Genomic DNA, 19,235 nt, shown 5'->3' on the forward strand with positions numbered 1-19,235 from the left:
ACACGATGATCCATCCAGCCACAAAAAATAACTAGAGCACCCACAATGCACCTTGACACTGCTCTCATCCTGTCTCTGGGCCCCTGAGAATGCCCCCCCCCCTCGCCTGTAATACTGTCCATCCAGTACTCTCCTTACAATTAAGACCACAGTACACGCGTCATCACCTTCAGATTCCTTTAGTTGTTCTGTCTTCCCTTTACAGCAACACACTATAAACCTTTAACAAAGGGATGTACAAAGTATAGCAGTAATGCAAAGAGGAAGTAATCTACTATCCTTTGCTGGAGGAGAAGAGACTTCACAGGTGTGATGTGGGTTACTGGAAAGTCGAAAGGGGAACGGGAAGAGAAGAGAAGCAGCATCTCGCAAAGGCAAGGGTGTAAGAAAAAAGATAATCTTTGGAAACCCACTGTAGCTGGGGGAGGATTGGGAATAGCCAGAGATGAGGCTTAGCAAAGGAAGAACTCATATTTCTGACTACTTTAACATTGGCTTATTATTTTTGATCTCCAGTGCCCAGCATACCACAGGTCGATAAATGTTTATTGACTAAATTTGCTAACTGAGAAAAGCACAAAAAGTAAGTAAAAAACTTCCAAATTCCAAAGGAAAAGTATTTCTTCAAACTGCTTTTGCAGGTCAATATTTGCAAAATAGAATTATTTCTAAATTAATTCAAAAATACCATGACAACTTAGATAACTGATTTTGTTCATTAAAACAGCTAAGGTATTGAAATATGGCTTATGGTGCATTACATTTTATTTTCTGGGGAATTACAAACATGAATGTATGACGCAATTTTTCTGAAGTGACTCATGTAAAACAAAAACAAAAATTCTTCAACCAGATGCAATGGCTTGCAGCATTTTTGCATGTGTCATGGACACCTTTAGTGTAAATGCATAATATAAAATTCATAGGATTAAAATAAGAAAGAAGGAAAAAAAAATCATAAGATCACAAAGAAAACCAATTATATTAAAATTCGGTTCTAACCAATGACCACAATAGGCCTCCAGTTGAAGAACTCCTCATAGAGGATATGCATTAACTTGGAAAAGCAAAGAACAGATACTTTCTGCCTAGATATTATATAGTATTCCTATTATTTAAAAAAAAAAAAATCATAACAACTTGCCAAGATCAGAATTTTATATAAAGTTACTAAAGTTTAAATAACCTTTGAAGATTTTATCTATGGTAGAACAGGTTACATCTACTTCCTGTTCCTATTATGTGCATATATGGTAACAAAATTTTCTAAAATCATTACATCCACACAAAATTAATAATATATTAACGCTACATTTGTATCATCGATTTCTAGCTAGCTCTCCAAAGATGACATAAATCAAATTAGCACACTTCCTCACTTAATCCAAGAGCTCATGAGCAACATGAGGCTAGCCTGACAATCTTTTGGGTCCCAGCAGATCTAGCACACTGTTCAAAATACTTCCAGATTCAATATACAAGCTACCTTTGCTGTAGGTTGTTTTGGGGGTCTATAATTAAGAAATACCTTATAGTTAAAGCTGTCAAATAATAAGATCTGCTAATATTTTAGTAACTTAGCAGACATCTTTGTAGGATAGCTTAATCTACCACTTTATAGATTTCAAACATATTTTTGGAAAATTGTAGGATAAAGGAATGTCCTCTCCATCATGATAGGTGTGTGAGTTCCAAATAGTTCCAGCAGGGAAAATAACTGATTTTGGCTTTTAAAAGTGTACATCACCTTAAAATAGATCAGAATTTTCATTTTTTAACTCTTAGTCTTGTTAAACTTCTAAACCATATGATTCTGAAATTGTATTTCTTGATACTACACAGTTTAAAATAAACATTTATTTGACACTAAATAATATAAAAGATCTTGAATCACATTACATACTAAACTCGTAAGAGCTTTGAGATTTTTCTTTTTTTTAAAGAAAAGAATAAACTAGGTGTAAAAGTTGTCCCTCCCCCATTAAAATAGCTCTCTTTTTGAAAATTCCTTTTTTTATCTTCTAGAGAAAACAATAATATTAATGACACTAATAGTGTCAAGTTTTATGAACTATATACAATCTACATACATTTATGAAAAGATGTTTTTTCTTAATTCATAGGGAAAAGGAAAGGCCTGTTCTTGGTTGCATATTTTTTACACTGTAAGAAAAAATACACATAACAACCAATGAGTTGATTTACAAACAAATGTAAATAAATCACTTTCATGGTTTATCAACAGTAATCATGAACCTAGACAAACTGTCCAAAGAGCTCGTTTTTAAAAGCCTCTAAAATGTAAAACAAAACACAAACTCTGTTTTTTCAGACTATAATTAACTCCTGCCTACAGTGAGTTTGTCTATTTGGAATTCTTATGACAATAGCAGATAGATCATATATTACTTTTGCAAAATAAGTTTTGCTGTTTTTTGTAAATTTCTCTTTAACAGGATGAAGGAGCTTTGCCTAGACCATTATCATGGAACTGAAACGGAAAGAAAATAAAACGAACGAGTATCAATTTAGCCAGAAGTTCTTTCAATCAGAACTTTGTGTCAGCATTTGCTACTCTTGGTAAATATCGAGAATTAGCAATGCTTTTCTTTAAAGAACAGAACTCAAGGAGCGAATCAGTGCCTCATCACAACACAAAGAACTCCCTAAGTTTATTGTTAAACATCCCTCAGAAATTGCCTTGAAAATTCCTTGCAAAAATATATATTTTTTCCAGATAAGGAAACATTTGGCAAACTCTGCTGTCTAACAAATAAAGCCTTGCAGTACATTTTGCAAGCATTAATCAGACTTTGCATTGATAAAGAAAACCTTGTAGCGGGATAACAAAACCTCAGAACACGCTCAGATTGCACGCTTTAGAAATCCTTCCTATTACACCTGTGCAAGTACTTCCTGTTCTCCAACGACGTTTAAAATTAGTTTGGTAAACGTCCCATAAGTCGCCGTTCAGAAGCTAAACATTAACTTTATACATTACTACTACCACCCAGAAACCACCAGCCCAAAGAGTCTCACGAATCCAGTCATCTCTCTTCCCCAAGCAGGGCACCATAACCATCCTGGACCCCTTTAGAAAGCTGCTGCTCCGGAGAGGCAGTGGCTTGGAAAGTGAGAGGTAGGCGCCAAGTATGCGTAATACTCAGAACCCCAATGCACTCGGCGACCCAGCAGGACTCCAGGGTCTGGCCCGAGCCCGCCCTCAAACACAGCAGCAATTAACAACCCTGAGCCAGTAAGAACAGCACCTCCTCCCTCCTGGCGCGCCTGCAGCCCGGCCACAGGCATCCCCGCCGGGGCCGGGACGCCGCGGGAAGGAGGCAGGAGGTTGCGTGACCTCGGGCGCCTGAACCGCCGGCTAAAGAGCCGGGGTCTGCCCCGAGGGATGGGGGGCGGAGGAGGTCGCGGGGCTGCGAGGGCAGAGACGGGGCTGGAACGAGGGTCTCCCGGTCAGGCCCGTGGGGATCTCAGGTCGCTGGTTGTCCATCCAAGGTCTAGTTTCGGAGACTTACATAGAGCTCTGCCCTCCCAGCGAGAGGAGCGCGCGATCCAGGTAGAGAAATACCGGCCTTCCAGTCCTACAGGGCTCCCTCCCGCCGGCCCAGCTCCTCACGCCGACACCAGGCTGACACACCAACAGCTGCCACCGTAACCGAAGCTCACCGGGAACTGGAGCAGACGCCGCTGCTCTCCGCCGCCCAGAGCCCGACCCTGTGCACAGAGCATGCGCACACGCCCCAACACCCAGGCCAGTCAGGGCAGTGACACCTGCAATCAACAGGTCCCCGGAGCCCCGCCCCTCTCCCCGCCTCGCGCCCGCCCCGCCTCCTCGGAGCTGGCCCCGCCTACACGCTCACCGACCTAGCTCCGCCCCCACACGCAATTTCCCGGCTTTCCGGACCTGAGGAACTGTATTCCCGCGGGGGTTCGATGGCACGCACGATCCAGTTGACTTACTCCGGGGCGCGAGATCCCGCGAGATCAAGAGTTGGAACATTTCCCATACGGGGAGGAGCGGAGCGCTAGGGCGTAGGTCTGGGAGAAGGTGGCTGAAGGTTGAGCTCTGTGGTGTGAAGGGAAGGAGGGGATAGTTCCTCAAGTGGAGGCAATTATTCCGGTGCTCTTGGTTATTTATTCGGTATTTTCTAAGCTCAGGAACGTAGATCCACCGAGGACTGGGCTTTAGGTTAGGTGGTGTTACCTGAGAAAATCTCTGCTGCTTGCCTCAAAACCCCACGCGGATGCGCAGTTCCCTTTAGCTCTCTGTGAATCATTACGAGCTGTTTGCAGTCACGTGGCCTCCATTGGCATGAGTGTGTAGTCTCCAACTAGTTATTTCGTGACTATTAATAAAATGAAAACTTTAATAAACGTGTTGACCGGTTAATGGTTAAGTGTAAGCTGCCTCCTTACCTTGCTTTCGAACAGGCGCTAAGTTAAAAGCTGCTGCTTGGGAATGGAGCTAAACTTTGTTTTGTAATAAATTGTATCGTAGAAATAGTAGTATGAGAAAAACCCACTGCCGTCTTTAGTATCCAAGATCCCTCTCAGTAATTAGTAATTAAGGTTTTGGAACTCATTCCAAAGCTGGTGCAGGTAGAACATACAAATAATAAAATTGGTTTAAATGAACTCGGTAGGTTAAGCTTAAAAGTTTACTTGAAGAAATAGAATAAAGAAACATTTTAGGTTGATATGGGTGAATAATGCCTGAGACTGAATCAGTGAGAATTTATTGAGCATCATTATGTTCCCTTTACTAACGTAGGCACTGAAGGAAATACAATGAAATTGAAGACATGGTTCCTGCCTTCAAGAAATGTAAAACTTTTGGAGGAGGAGGAGGAAAAAACTCGACATTAAAAAAATAATAATAATAACATCACTGACTCTCCCCTTGGTTTCCCTAGTGCCACTTCTCGTTCTGCAACTACTTCTCTGATGCACTTTAAATATTTTTATTCCTCTGCGTGCCCTTTGTGTTCCCAAGGACTCCATTTTCTTTTGTTGTTGAACAGTTACTCCTATTGTCGCTGGGCAATCTCTTCCCCATCATGGTCTCCTGTGCACCAAGGACTTGCAGGTGTATATCTTCAGTTCAGACCCTTTAAGCAACAGCATCTTCATTTGGATTTCACACAGGTACCTTAAATATGTCCCAAATTGACACTGGCATCTTTAGCATTCCCTACTCCTGACTCCATGTCTCTCCCCACCCATCTGGAACCTCGCCCATTTTCATTCCCTATTTCAAATAATAGCACTTAGTTGCCCAAGTCAGAAATCCATGAGTACTCCCGATACTACATTTCCTTCATTTCCTCTATCCTAATATCAAATCCTATTGACTCTTATCTCTTTTAAGTATCTCTCAAATCCACCCTGCTTTTTAATCTCCACTCTCACTGTGGTAATCCATCAAGTCGTCATCATCTCTCCTGACTCATTTCCCTTGAACTGTTGCATTAGTCTCTAGTTATTTCCCACTCCAGTTGAACCTCCATTCTATTAACACTTTCTCTTACATGAAATATGATCATGATATTCTTCTGCTAAGATTTTTTCAGGGCTCCCTATTACCAGTAGGGCCCTTCATGATCTGGCTCATGAGATGTTAACCTCATCTACCGCTCTTGCCCATTTACTCCACACTAGCCGTAATGAACTCCTTGCTGTTCTGTCACCCTACTAAGTTCTCTCCAGATCCTTCAGGTCTCAGTTGAATACTTATCTCCATGAAACCTTTGAAAACTAGCTAAGACAGACTTGCCCTTCCCTCACCCTTTTCGGGCTTATTTCTATTATAACAATTATATTGTACTATAATTATTTCTTTGCAAATGTAACTGACATAGCAACCCTCACCTCTACTCTTGAAAAATAATTTGAACTGTGGATAATAAAGGCTCTTATGTTCTCCCTTCCCCATTTAGAGATTACAGAAGAATGCCCTTCGGTTCACCCTGCTCAAGAATTTGACTATACCCTGACTGTACACTTTTTAAATCATGTAATTTGAAACTTTCTACCAGTTCTTGGCATATCTCAGTACTGAGTTTTAAATGATAGACTTGTAATAAGTCACAAGTTAAGCATCAAGAGGGCAGTCTGAAGCAAGCAGATGAAACAAAGGAAAATTGACATTGCACCACGTATTAGGACAAGAGTTGTTCCCAGAAACTTTGTAGCTAGAAATGTCACAACATAGGTTTTAAATGTATTGCCCCTGAGAATTACTATTTGTCCTTGAGGGATGTATGTGTGTTTGATTCAATAGTTATTTATTGGTTGGACTCAAATGTATGAAGAAGGATCTCTGCACCTTACACTGGCGTGAGGTCATGAAAGGGAACAGGCTTGGAGTGCCAAAGACCACCTTACATTGTTCACCTGAGGCCTAGTCAAAGTTTACGTTACCAGCACTATCACACTACACATCTCGCACTATTATTCTAGAGTGATTATAACTCAGACTTCGGGAAATGTGCTACCTTGTGGCTAGATTCACCCTATCACTAATGGGTTGTAGCAGCAGCATCCTTCTTTCCTGAGGTGCTATGATCCAGTAGTTCCAGAAGGTAATCAACAGCTGTAGGCATGGCAAACCATGACTGAGCAGGTTGGGGTAAAGGGAAACACAGCATAGAGAAGTAGTAGCTGAATGGCTGACTCAGGATTAGATACTAGACACAATCCTTTCTTCCTAAGTGCATTAAGGAAGTGATGAGGGCTGACAAGTGTTATTTTCTTACTAAGACTCTAGAGAGCAGGGACAGTATTTTTTTACTTTTGTATTTCCAGGGCATAGCATGCTTAACAAATATATGTTCATTGGATGAAGTGAAAAATTGGAAGTTTTGTTGGTTTTTTAAAGGATAGAGACATCTGTGTTGGCCAGGGTTGTTGGGGAGGGCTTCTGTGCAAGATCAAATATGAGCTTCAGTTTGGAAGGTTCGTAGGTAGACTTATTTGAAGGCATTGAGGAAGAGACATGACTACTTCAAGAGCAAAGTCTTAGGAATGAATAAGGCCAATGCAGGGCTATCAGAGGAAGCCTTTGTAAGTTCTTGAACAGGAAGATTAGTTTGGAATTGCATACAGAAGATTTATAGGGGAAGTCATAGCCAGGCAGGAAGATGACCTAAACTAGAGCAGTTCCAGAGAAATCTTCAGGATGTGACTTGATGATGAGGCCAACCAGAAAAATCTAGTCATAATCAGCCACTCCCTCCTTGACACACTCACATCCCAATTTTTGTGACACCATCCTCTCATGGCTTTCCTCCAACTTCATTGGCTGCTCCTTTCCAATCTACTTTTCTCTTCTCAATGATGAATGTGCCTCAGTGCCTGGTCTTGAGATCTCATATCTTCATGGTTTTAAATGCATTTCCCACACAGCAGCCAAAGTAGTCTATTTAAAATGTAGACATGTTATTCCCCAGCTTAAATTGTTCAGTGACTTACCATTTACATAGAGTAAAATCCAAATTCTTGCCAAGGCTTACTGACCCTGAATGATCTGTCCTTACCTCCTTAACAGCATCTCATGCTATTCAAGGTTTTGCATTCTTTATTCTCTAGGAAACAGGGTTTTCACCTGGGGGTGATTTTGTCTCCCAGAGGCCATTTGGTCAGAGACATTTCTTGTTGTCACAGTTGGAGTGGGGGGGTGCCATTGCTGGTATCCGGTGAGGCCAGGGATGCTGCTAAATGTCCTACAATGGACAAGACAGTCTCCTATGACAAAGAATTATCAGGTCCTAAGTGTCAATAGTGCCAAGGTTGAGAAACCCTGACCTACAACACTCTTCCCCTGAGTCTCCAAGTGGCTGACTCCTCGTCATCCTCTATACCTCAGTTTTAACTTCATCTTCTTAGAAAAACCATCCTTGACCTACAACTCTCTGCTGATCTCTATCAGTGTCCTGTTTATTCACCTCGTATCATTTATCATGCACAACCTGTGATTATTTAGCTTATTTATTTGCTTACTTGTTTATTGTCTTTCTCACGATCCGGGAAGAAGGTTCCACGGAGGGCTTGCCTCTCTTGATCATCATTCTATCTGTAAAGTGTGATACAGTGGGGCAAAGTAGACATCAATAAAGAGTTGTTCAATGCCTGTCTTAGTGTCTACAGTAAGTCACTGAATAGAAACTTAACAATAAGACTTTCTTTTATTCTTTTTCTTTTTTTCTGTAAAATTGAAATGTACAGTTACTAAGAGAGCAGAGTGAAGAATCTGGAAAGAAGTTGTCATGACTAACAGCATCTTCTGAAAAGGCTGCTGATCTGCTGTCAGTCATCAGATGCACTCCACAAATCCCCTCTCATCCTGAGTACCTTCTCACAATCAGAACCAGAAGTTGAGTAATATTATGGCCAAATTAACTACTGTCTGGGAGATGATAAAAATCAGTCAGGAAGGAAAGAAAGAAGATAAGGGAGAATAGTACCAAAAAATGAGATAAAATTATAATATTTTTGATCAAATGATCTCAGAAGTTCAGAAAACCTGATTTTTTAAATATGTGCACATCTGAAGAAAGCTGTGTCAAAAATGTATTGCAGAGCCAGCCCTAATGGCCTGCTGGTTAAAATTTGGTGTGCTCTGCCTTGGCAGCCTGGGCCCGGTTCCTGGGCGCGGAACCACACCACTCATCTGTCGGTAGCCAAGCTGTGGTGACTGCTCACATAGAACTAAAAGGACCTACGACTAGAATATACAGCTATGTACTGGGGCTTTGGGGAGGGGGAAAAAGAAAAAAAGAAGATTGGCTAACAGATGTTAGCTCAGGGTGAATCTTTCCCAGCAAAAAAAAAAAAAAAAAAAATGTATTGGGAAGTGTCTGGCTAATATACGTTTCAGTTCTTTCAATTGAGAAAGTATTGGTTGTGAATATATATTGCTTTGTCTTTTCCTGATTTTAGTAATAGATCTACACTACTTAACCATAGGGTGTACATAACTCCAAGTGGAGTATTTTACCCTGATTTGACTGCAGTGATTGGTGAATGGATGATTCAGGCTAATCAGCATCCTTTCCCAGGAGTTTTCAAATCAGAGCTTACAGGCAAGATTCCTTTTTTCTCTGATTGCAAAGCTGTAAAGATGTGAGCTCAGAGCTGCTTGTGGCAATGTGCCTTGCCCTTTAGAGTAGCTGATCTGAAAGAATAAGGCAGATATGAAGGGAAGAGGGAGAGAGAGAGTCCCTGCGGGTCCTCTATCTTCTTATAAAATGGGGAATTCAGGAGTTGAAGCTTTAATGGACTCCTCTAAGCTCTGAAGCATGACTTTTTGTTAAACATCAGAAGAGAAAATTCAATATCCATGGCATCTTAGTCAGCTCCTCCTTAACTGAAACTTTACTGTCCATACGTCCCAATCTTTCTAAGCCTCTGCTATACCAGAGTCAACATTTGCTAGTCAATCCCAATTAGGGCTTTAACCAGTGGCCTCCTTAAATTTTGCTGACTTATTGTCAGCTTAGGCAATCTCATTGCTCTTGTATGTAATTTCACTTTGAAACATTCTAATTTTCTTATCTGTGAAATTGGGATGAGAAATAATACTTATATATGATGCCTTTTGATAATGCCCCAGATAAAAGCAACCGTAAAGTCTTATACTGTGTTATTATGGCCATTAGTGTTGTTATTATGATTACCAATAATGTTGTCATCAATGATAATGTGATGCTACAAGAACCTATATATTGTTTTTGTTGCTGTGATATGTATTTTATTACAATCTCAAAGATGCAGGAGGCTTTAGATTTTATCTGGTCTAGCCTCCCACTCACTAAAGGACCATCCCTGCCAGTGACTGTCCAGCCTCTGTTCAAATATGGTAACAGTGATAGAAAACCTGATGCTTTGTGGGGCAGCCTATTCCTTTTTAAGACTTCTTTAACTGTTAAGAAATTTTCATCAAATTTCAATGAGTTGAAATCCACCTCACAGTAATTTCCACGTGCTGGTCTTATTTCTGGCCTTTGTAGCAACAGAAATCTATATTCTCTTTTCCATAAGACACTATTTAACTTTGAAAACATCTTTTATATTTTCAAGCTGAAAATACACAGTTCTCTCAACAATTTTTTGAAGGCCTAGAAAATATTAAAGCAATGCACTTATTCTTTCATTTGTTTATTATAGTTCATCCTACAAAGGCTTTAAAGTAAATTCTAAAAATAAAATAAAATGAATTCTAGCATATAATGTAAAGTAGTGGTCAAATATAATAAGAAAAAGAATCAGAACTATAGGAAATTAAAATAAGAATAGAAGAAAGACAGAATGAGCAAAAGGACAGAAATGTGTGTGGGCCTGTAGCTTTAACTTGTTTGGCTCTGATCTAAAATCAAAAGTGGATATGAGATTTAAGTTATCAGTAACAGGAAAACATTTTTCTGTCATCATCTAAAATGCTTTTTCCCCATGTGGGCCTTCATCTAAGGAGGCTGTTATCTGTGTTCACTGGCAATGTTCTCATCAACACATCCCTGTAAAGTGCAGTAACAGGCTTTATGTACCATTCGTGTCATTGAATTCAGGACGCACTCTTGTTGTCAACTTCTCAAAAAATGTGGTGCCCAAAAATAAAAACAGATTTTTGCAATTAGCCTGATTATGGTTTCAGGAGATTATTTCCTCTCTCGATTGAAACACTGTGTTTTGATCAGGGCAGTTTGAGTAAGATTGTTTTATTTTGCAACTTGTTATCCAACGGAAGTTTATGTTCAAAACACTGAATTTTTTGTTTGATTATTTTGTTTTTATGAATTGATATTAAGCCAGGTTTCCCAAATCTTAATTCCATTAGTTTTTTGGGACCCAAATGCGTATACTGCCTTAAAACTCAAGCAACTTCATCATCTGTTTACTTCATTTCTTTAAAACATCCTATTAGGTTTTGAAGTTTTAGTCCATATCTCATAAGATTCACTATTCTTCCTAGATTTTTGTTTTGCCAAACTTAACAACATCTACTTTGTCTTCAGCTAAATCATTGAGGAAAACATTGAAGAAGGCTAGATTCCTGACATTCAGCTCCAGCTGGAGCCAAAGTGAACCCTAATGGCAACATTAGAACTGTCTAGAGAGCCAAGAAGAGACCGTGTTTGAGGGCAATGTGGTATCATAGCGAAGCAGGCCATTTAGACCTGGACAGTCCTAGGCTCAATTCCTGACCTTACCGTTTTTTGTTTCTGTGACCTTGAGTGGTGACTAACTTCTCCAAACCTTAGTTTCCTCTTCTGTGTGTAGCCGGGTATCCTAGCTAATCCCTAACTGGATTGCTGCTAACAGGATTAGTAGGATTGTCACCCCGTGTGGGCATTTATTTGCATTTTTTTCCTGGCAATGTTGTGTAATCCGTGGGAAAGAATGAAAGAAACAGATAGAAGAATTGCTTGTGTTCAAAAGCAAAATGATACGATAGAAAGAACACTGGATGGAGACTTATGAAATTCTCTTGCTCTTAACGAGTAGCTGTGTGGCTGTGGGCAGGTCACTTTCCCTCTCTTAACCTCTCTTTCAGGATCCATAAATGATGGGATTGGACCACAGGGTTCTAAATACTAAAGATATGAAATGAAGGGGCCTTTTCTCAGTTGTTATTTCATTCCAAAATATTTATCAGGAACTAAGTGCTTTATGCAGATTATTTTCTTTAACTTTCCCAACAACCCTAAAATATTAATATTTAGATATTATTAATATCGTTATTTTAGAGACAATGAAAGTGAGGTACCTAGCACAATGTCTGGCACATTGGAGGTCCTCAATAAACATAAGCTTAATGATGAAATAAAAGAATGTTTTAGTTAACTGTGCTGTCTGGTTACAGTCATGGAAATGCAGTAGAGAGGTAGAAATGAGCAAAGGCAATATGTACTAGACTAAGACCAAGAAGTAAAGGCCAAAATATCTAGAGATTTTGTCATGAAACCAATCACTAGGACTTTTGTGTATAAATATAATTTCTTTTTAATTTTTCATAAAACAAGTTTTATCACATGTTTTATATGTAAGATTCTTTAATCTTAGAGATTAGGTTGTTAAAATCCCTCACTGTACAGACAAGAAAACTTAAGCTCAGGGAGGTAAAGTTACCCAAGCTCATGCTAGACTCTGGTAGAACCAGGACTGCAATCCAATTCCTAAACTTTTGGAATTTGCCTGGTGTGAAATATTTTCTCTGAAATATTCTGAAGTTTCATAGGAGATAGTACTCTTTTTGTTTCTTAAAGTGCAGTGAAATTTCTTCTATTTTCCAGTATTGGTGATAAACATACTTGGCATATTTGTACCCTTCTGAAAGACAAGGGAAGGAGAACATAAGGAAGAAGTCAGGAGCATTTCACAAGTGAAGATTTTCTTCTTCTGAATTGTGATATCCATGGTACTATTCCGACTTTATGAAAAACACTAAAGTGTCTGGAAATTTACCAAATTTATTTTCCCACCCTTTGGGAAATCTAAGCCTTGTGTCACGTATACATACACACAAACACACACACACACACACACAGCTTTACATCTTAAGTTGACTTGTTTTTAAAGTAGTTCATTAAGAAACACAATAGTGAAATAACACTGTGTCTTTTGTTCTTAGCATATTGGCTGAAGCAACGAACCCAACGGAAGTTGCCCTGGAGAGCACATTTCTTTGTAAAGATGACAAAAATATTCAGGGCACCAGTGTTTTCAAATTGAACTTCCTTGTTGAAATTCACTTAAGTCAAAAGAAAAGAGGGAAATAAGACTTATTTTTTAATAGAGTAATAAAATTGTTGGAAAATATTCAGTGATAGACATCCTTCAAGGAATTATAGATACACTCTATGTAAAGGCAGAAATTCTGGAGTACTGAATTTCTAATTCTTAACTGCTAGTGCTCTTGAGTCTTACACCCTCTTATCTATAAAACAAGCTCTAAAGCTGAAATTGTGCTGGGGAATAAAAAACTAACTCTTGGCAAATAATATCCCTGGAATGTGTGTTCGAGCCTTTTTTGTACATTTAAAAAATCAGTTTTCTGATTAAATTGTTTTCTACAAGTTGTTTTCTGCTACTGTTTCAAATTCTTTTAATTCTGAAGAACTCTCTTTATCAAGTTAGTTATAATTACTCTAATGTGATGGAGAGAAGCCATTTCAGTTGTTCAACGCAGTGCTGACATTTCAGTTTCCAACAGGAGCTAGCAGGAGGTAGAACAGCGACTGCAGCCCACAGTAAGCAGCATCATTTACATCGTGATCTGGTTCACCTGAATGTATGCAGAACTAGATCAAAAGTTTCATGAAACAATACTATTGCCATGAATGATGTACTCTGATATATTATTTTATTTTATTCTATTTCATTTGAAAAGCTGCTGGTCATAACCAGCTAAATTGATGTCTAGACCCCTAATAGAACACAACTACAATTTGAAAGACATAGAGCAAAAGGTTTATAGTGAAAGAAGCAACGTTTACTCTTTTCTTTATTACAGTATGGAAATTTACTTCCAGTTAGAAAAGAACATTTATTTTGTTTTGATATTGTTACATTAACATTTTTTTACTGACTAATCACCTCCCAAAGGCCCCACCTCCTAATACCATCATGTTGGGGTTAGGATTTCAACATATGGGTTTTAAAGGGGACATACACATTCAGTCTATAGCGTTATAATAAGTTTAATGTGTTTTTAATAGATTTTGATGAGTTTGTGAGGAAACTTACTGTAATTGATCATATACTATGTTCACATCTCTTTCCATGTATCAGAAGTAAAGAATATGTTTCTTAAATAAATGTAGTCCATGTTCACATTTGACTTTATGTTCCGAAATAGGGGCTGAGTCTGGAGTGCTATATGGCCTGGAAGAGAGCCTTGCCCAGGAGGCCTGGGACCTGAGGCAAATCAGCTATGTTGTAGAATCTTCATTAGCTCCAATTTTCACATAGGTAGAATTAAGCTAAAATGGATATTAGGACCTGAATTTAAAAATTAAGCTTGAGAATGGAAATTAGAAAATAGTCCATCCTGCTTTTTCAAGGTAAGGTGGAAAAGAAGAGAAAGCTATTTCAGATTGGTTGCAGTTAGGTGAGTTTTCCATTATTTTAGCATCAGCTCATAAACGAATCACCTCCTTTCCCTGCTTATGACTTCCAGATGCCTAATTTCTTTAAGCAAGGTGGAAACCCCCCAAAGGGACTTGGGGGTGATCGTTTTTATTCATTATACTCTAGAGATGATTGTGCCAAAGCATTAGAATCCGGGTGCAATATGCTTCCTGATTTGAAACATTCCAAATAGGTATTTAAATGAAAAGCCATTTCAATTAAAAAAAAAAAAAAAGAAAAGGAAGGGTTATGTAGCCATTGGTCCCATGGGAACTCCCTTCTGATTGTGTAATGCATTTTCTGAAGAGGTAGGGTATACTGATCAAGGAAAGGGTCCACCATATTGATTTTTTTTAAATTCTCAAGTGACATACAAAATATGTGAATACTCACAAGAAATAAGACAATTTTAGCAAGATCCTAAAAAGGCTACCTTAATTGCAATTTTGAGTCTGGAGAATGGAATTAAAGCTAATGTTTATCCTAAAAAGTAGTCAGGCCACTTTAGTATTTCTGATTATATATATATTTAATACACCCTTTGCTCCAATATATATTAGTTCCAAATCAGGGCCAAGTATATTTATTCCAAAGTAGTTCCAGTGTAACCTCTAATCTAACTTAGTTCTAAATGCCTTTGCTTTCTTACTGTGTGATCCTGATTTTTTAAATTTTGTTAATAACAATAGCTAACATTTACCAAGCACTTACCATGTATTGGGTAATGTACTTTATAATGCATTATTTTTTGAGATAGATACTAGTATTATCCCCATAATTCAGATACATTTATTCAACAAACTTTTGTCGTTCTTTACTATGTACCAGGCACAGAGGATACAACAGTTAATAAAAAAGGCAAATTCCCTGGCCTCAGAGAGCATTCATTCTTGTGGGCGAGAAAACGATAAAGGAATAAATACGTGTATTATGTATGGCGGCCATAAGAATGTTCCTTATAGATCTCCAGCAACATAACTGACCAAGGGCCTCAGTTCTGCTGTACACTGACATCCATCACTGCATTCTTCCACAGTCTGCTTCTAGCCAGTGACTGACCGTGACAGTGACACTAAGGCAGACCTGATTCTGGGACACAGAGGACCTCTCCTGCAGTTGACTTTGGCTCAAGGATCTTCCAACAGACTTGCGGAATCTTCCTTAGACTGCACAGCAGTCTGGAACACGTCCATGGTCTTCAGTTTGAGGTCTCTTGCCTCTCCCAGCCTTTCTTGACTCCTTCCCCATTTTTTCTCACCTGGGCAATTTTCCTAGTAAAATTCTAGCAGGTTTAATCCCATCTTGGCCTCTGCTTCTCAGAGGACCCAGACTAACATGTTAGGGAGTAAAGAAAAGTGAAAGTGCAATAAAGGGTTAGAAGTGTGCTCTCTTAAGTAAGAGTGGTCAGGGAAGGTCAGGCAGAGGTGGCATTTGAGCCACATAAAAGTTGGAGAAAACTGTGACTTACAGAGTGAGTAAACCGCTTGAGATTATATCACTGATTTGTGGTAGGTCAGCAGATAACTTGCATCTTTAAATACAGCTGCTTTTATACGTTGTTTGCAAGCAAGTGATGATAAAGAAAATGTAACGAGAATATCTATTTGGGTGACAATTCATATCAGACAATTGTGTATATGTAGAACAAAACTATTTCAAAGCAGGTGAGGGAAAGGCTCCAGAAACCATAGGGAAATGCAATTAGCTTCTATACAGCCTGGCTTGAATTTCCTTTCAGCCAGCTTCATTCTAGCATATCTCTCTCCCGCTGTTCTTTTATATTTATTTTGCTAGTGCTGCAGCTTCTATACTAACTCTTCAATCAGCAGTTTTAAAATAGGGTATGACATTGAATTTATCGTTTTTTCTTCTGACTTTTTCCGGTCCTGTTTCCTGAAACGTCTCCATCTCCTACACAGCCTAAGTTGTCATTGGCAAATATGTGTTTCAAAATATTACACAATACGGAATAATAAGCACATTCTTTTGGATCTGAACTATAACCTCTTAGAAATAGTCTTTTTTCCTTTTTGCCCCTATGTACCGAATCTTCCTATTGAAATCACATTACGTTTGAGAAGCCAGGGAAAGTTTATATCCAGGGTTGAAATCTAGCTCATCTATTTAAGGAATTCAAAAAGGGACACACCCTTTTATTTATCTAATAATACTTCAGCTTAAGCCATTGAATTCCTTATATAATTATACTTACTTTTTTCTTAGTTCTGGAAAGTTTAAATTTTTTAAGCATTAAAATTTTCTAAAACTTTGGTGTGTTTGCGAAGTGCTTTGATCAGTTAGTCTGGAATAGATTCCCCTTGCTTGTTCTTTTGGCAAAAGCCTGGCACTCTTCCACTTTTCACAGCAAGTGAACTGCCCTTCTTCCTACAGAAGAGAGCGTGTGGAGGTCGAAAGTATTTTTCATAAGAAAAAGGGCATTCAAAACAAAACTTTCCTCAGCTTAATAAAAAGCAGTCGTGGCTGAGAAACTGCAATGATGTCATTAAGTTTTATCTTGCATAAGCAGCAGAGTGAGGAAATTCCAGAATTAATAAGTCTGCTGGTACAGCTGTGCCCTGAATTGGAAAGTTCAGGATGTTCTTTTCACACTCACAACTGGACATTTTGCTCCACGTTGGCCTTTGTGAGAATATTTGGCTCCCTCCCTTTCCAAGCTGCTAAAACATTTATAAATAGGTCTATTTAGAAAATGTAAAGTTTTAAATGGATGCAATAAATGGTCATTTTGACTAAAAACTATTGTCTATATCTGCCTTGACTTTGCAATAACAAATAATTAGTTATTTTTAATTGCCAGGTCCTTTCAAATATTGAGTTAAGAAATGGTAAATACTTAGAGAAATGATTGAAAGGAGTGGAGAGTTAAAAGCCAAGAATGATCTTTTTACCATAGCTCTAGTTATTAACGTAGCTCTAGTTATTTTTCTGGAGAACATTTGGCCAGCCGATCATCAGGAAATTGGCTTAAATAAAATAGGAGATATAATTTCGTGACCTGGAAGTCTGTTAACATATAATGGAAATTGAGAGATTTTCCTCTAAAGTTTTGAAAAGTAGAAAATATTTTCATTTAAAGGAATGGCTTTGGTGTGTTATCGCACTAGATGATTTCTTTCAGCCTTATAATTTATTAGTGTCATGCATTTGTTTCCTCTTTGTTTCCTCTTCTTTGACCTTACAGGGGAAAGAGAAGGAAGGTTACAGAGATCAAAAGGGTGCACAACGCTAAGCAGAAATAAGCAGGTTTAATCAGAGTGCACTTTTGTGTTTCTCTAATTTCAAAATTAAACATGCACGTTGCTTGTTCTACTTAGTTCACTTTCAACACAGTCTGAAAGTTCAGCTTTCTTTGATCATGAGTGCTTGAATGACTTTGGAGGGGGACTCTAAAATTACTCACTTTGTAGTCGTATTTGCCCCAAATTAAGATAATGGGGAATTTTTTATTATTTTGTCTAGACATAATAAAATAGTTTAAGGCAGAATTTTATTCTGAAAGGGAAGTTATGAACCATGAGTTCTTAAAGCATATATTTTAGAGCCAGACTCACCAAATTCTTCCCGTTTCGAGCTAGAATTAAGCTAATCACCTTAGTTCTCTGAGGCTCAATTTTCTTTTATAAAATCGAGATTGTTTATAATACTTCCTCTCAGGATAGTTATGAAAATAAAATAATATTAGAAAAATATATATTAAATAACCTTTATAAAGCAGTGAGTATAGTGCTTGGTATTTAGTGATGAATCAACAAATGTTATTTTCATTCCTGTACTTTCTCGTTTGTTCCATTTTTCATGTATACAAATGTGGGTGGAAGACAAATGCCACAGTCTTTCTGCTGTTCCAAAAAGGCTATCATATTTCTTCAAACTTTGAAAGACTTAGCTGCTTTTCAGGTTAATGGAAAAGCCATTCAAAATTCCTTTCAAATTCTTAATTGTGTAGCAACTGGAGTGTGAAATTTTGGCATTTCTAAAGGTGTCAGACAGCTGAGCTAGAATCAATAGACACTTCCAGGAAAGGAAGAAATAAAACAGTGAGCAGAGGGTTATTCCATCATTTTCTACCCAATCTTAAAAAAAAAACAACAAAAAGTTAGGATTCTCCCTTTTCAAATACTCCTTTATGCTACTGGGGTTCTTTAGCTAGCATATTTAATTGCTGCCCCCCTTTTGGTGGTTGACAGAATGGTGACTCTGAGCATAGAGCTTAACTATCTGGAGATATTTGAAATCAGGCATGAAATTTTCAATTGAATGAAAAATAGTAACTTATTTCAAACTGTAATAAAAAACTAAACCATTTCATTAAAATGCATAATAGAATATGACTAATTCTTATTTTTTAAAAGATTAAAATAAATAAAAAATGGCATGATGGAAGCCTCATATTTAGAGTTTATCACAGATGCAAAAATTATTATTTTAAAACAGGTAAACAGAAAACATAAATAAAACTAAGATATCTTAAAGACATATTTTCAATTATACAAAGTCTTTACAATTTTAGTAAGTATAAGTACAATAGTTTGATACTATCACTTTCTAGGATTGCATTTTTCATAAGATATTTTAAAAAAATTTCTCTGCCTGCAAGTCTAGAGGATGATTAAAAGAACCACCAATTCCAACATTAAATATAGATTCTTTTGTAAATATGTAATGTAACTATGTGACATATTCTTTCCCTACGCTCTCCTTCTTCCTATCTCCTAAACTTAATCTGGTAAATAGTATTCTATGGATGAGACATTTTTTCTCTAGTGTAAACACCTAACACAGAACTCTTAACTGAATTGAAATGGGAAGAGTTGATATTTATTTCTTACCAGTTTCATGTTATACACTTCCTCAACCATATTTTAAGACATACCTATAACTCCATATTAGTTTGAGTCTTTGACCCCACTATATTCACATATCTCATGATTGATATGTGCTACATTACTTTCAGATGCTTTGGTGCTCTTTTATTTCTTGGTGTTGTTTGGGGTTTACAGCGGGTCCTCCCTAGTGCTTAAAGATTTGAGCAGAATTCAAAAATTCAGCAAAGAAAGCTGCCAATTCCAATT

The 19,235-nt window shown here is 37.9% G+C and overlaps 1 protein-coding gene across 4 annotated transcripts in view; it reads right to left on the minus strand.

The window, feature by feature from the left end:
- Positions 1–3,721, minus strand: part of USP53 (ubiquitin specific peptidase 53) — a 66,116-nt gene extending 62,395 nt beyond the window's left edge. For 2 of the 4 annotated variants that reach the window (XM_087437682.1, XM_087437681.1), the window contains exon 1: positions 3,534–3,721. The gene's annotated coding sequence lies outside the window, so the exon portion shown is untranslated. Of the gene's footprint in view, positions 1–2,090; positions 2,164–3,533 lie in introns of all 4 variants that reach the window. The other 2 variants (XM_087437679.1, XM_004426541.3) reach the window with 2 other exon arrangements.
- Between the last annotated feature and the right edge of the window lie 15,514 nt (positions 3,722–19,235).

This window comes from Ceratotherium simum, chromosome 12 (genome assembly GCF_057802395.1).
Source record: "Ceratotherium simum simum isolate JZ-2026a chromosome 12, ASM5780239v1, whole genome shotgun sequence".
In the NCBI taxonomy this organism is placed as follows: Eukaryota; Metazoa; Chordata; class Mammalia; order Perissodactyla; family Rhinocerotidae; genus Ceratotherium; species Ceratotherium simum.